General features: G+C 53.7%; 1 non-coding gene across 1 annotated transcript; it reads left to right on the top strand.

The window, feature by feature from the left end:
* Positions 1-956: 956 nt before the first annotated feature.
* Positions 957-1,114, top strand: LOC118516671. The gene has a single exon (XR_004908013.1). It is a non-coding gene; the product is annotated as a 5.8S ribosomal RNA (ribosomal RNA).
* The last annotated feature ends 841 nt before the right edge of the window (positions 1,115-1,955 follow it).

The following is a 1,955-nucleotide window of genomic DNA, read 5'->3' on the forward strand; positions in this document are numbered from 1 at the left end:
TTTGTCTGGTTAATTCCGATAACGAACGCGACTCAAACAAGCTAACTAGAACGCTGTCAGCAGTGTGCCTCCGGGCGCACCTGACGTTACGGGGCGGCGGCGCCTTCGCGGGCGGTCGTCGCACTAGTTTGCCCTGCTTAGCGGGACAACTTGTGTTTAGCAAGGTGAGAGTGAGCGATAACAGGTCCGTGATGCCCTTAGATGTTCTGGGCTGCACGCGTGCTACAATGTGGGCAGCAGCGTGTTCTCGCCAATAGGCGCCCCCATTCCGAGAGGAACGGGAAATCACCCAAATGCTCATTTAGTTGGGATTGGGGACTGCAACGGTCCCCATGAACCTGGAATTTCTAGTAAGTGCTAGTCATTAGCTAGCGCTGATTACGTCCCTGCCCTTTGTACACACCGCCCGTCGCTACTACCGATGGATTATTTAGTGAGGTCTCTGGAGGCATACCTTCCGCGGTTCCTTCGTGAGCTGCAGTTGGCACGGCCGAAGTTGACCGAACTTGATGATTTAGAGGAAGTAAAAGTCGTAACAAGGTTTCCGTAGGTGAACCTGCGGAAGGATCATTACCGATCAAACAAGTCCGGGAGTGAGGTTGCCAAACGCATCGTCGGCATCACATGCTGACGCGCACGCTACAACCACAAGATGGTGTAGCACACTTGGTAGAGTTGAGCGAAAGCAACTCTTTCAAAGGGATACACATACCACTGCCTCGGCGAAGGTCAGTAAAGATGCACACTTTGGTAGTACCGGGTACCTTATACACTGACTGATTGTCGTGTCACAACGGGGTGATCGACAGTCGCACTTTGGCGTGCTCGGCTCCGCAACCGTCGGGGCCGTGGGCGCCTGCAGTGTGGTACTAGGGAACCAGAGTTGTGTGTTGGTATGTGTATAATGGATGGATGGACTTCGGTTCCATTCATCAACTAGTTCGGTGTGTACGTTAAACCCTAGGCAGGGGATCACTCGGCTCATGGATCGATGAAGACCGCAGCTAAATGCGCGTCAGAATGTGAACTGCAGGACACATGAACATCGACACGTTGAACGCATATGGCGCATCGGACGACTCAACCCGACCGATGCACACATCCTTGAGTGCCTACCAAGTTATCTCATCACTCTAACCAAACTGACCGTCCTGACCCCATCATAGGGGGGTAGGCTGTCGCAGCATGGCGTGCTCGGATCCGCATCCTTGTCGGGACCGTGGGCGCTGAAAGTGAGAGTGCTAACACAGAGAGACATACGAGGTATGGTACACAAACCTAAACACACACACACACATGTGAGCATGGGTGAAGAGCGAGCGCGCGTCAAGTCGCACGGTTCGACCTCTAGTATCAACCAACGGATGTATCCACCACAGCATATAAGGTTATCACCAATTGCACGGGACTTCCACCGGTTGGCTCGGGTCGAGTAACACTTGCGGCCCAACGCGCTCGTATCTTTCCTCGCATCCAGTTGCAGTCGCGAGACGTGCTCACGCCGTGTGGGTGAGTGAGGTTAGCACGACAGGGGTGATTTATCACCGCTTCTCCCGTCGCATCATTGTGACAGTGGAGTCTGTAGGCCTCAAGTGATGTGTGACGACCCTCAGAATTTAAGCATATTAATAAGAGGAGGAAGAGAAACCAACCGGGATTCCCTGAGTAGCTGCGAGCGAAACGGGAAGAGCTCAGCACGTAGGGACGACGAGGGGGCCTCGTCTGTCCGATGCCGTGTACTGGACCGGTCCGTTATCTGCTACGCACGGTGCAAACAGTTCAAGTCTAACTTGAAGGTGGCCCATTATCCCACAGAGGGTGATAGGCCGTAGAACGGCACAGGACTGTGGTGGCAGACGGCCGGCTCCATGGAGTCGTGTTGCTTGATAGTGCAGCACTAAGTGGGAGGTAAACTCCTTTCTAAAGCTAAATACCGCCATGAGACCGATAGCGAA

This window comes from Anopheles stephensi, unplaced genomic scaffold, assembly GCF_013141755.1.
Source record: "Anopheles stephensi strain Indian unplaced genomic scaffold, UCI_ANSTEP_V1.0 ucontig370, whole genome shotgun sequence".
Classification (NCBI taxonomy): Eukaryota; Metazoa; Arthropoda; class Insecta; order Diptera; family Culicidae; genus Anopheles; species Anopheles stephensi.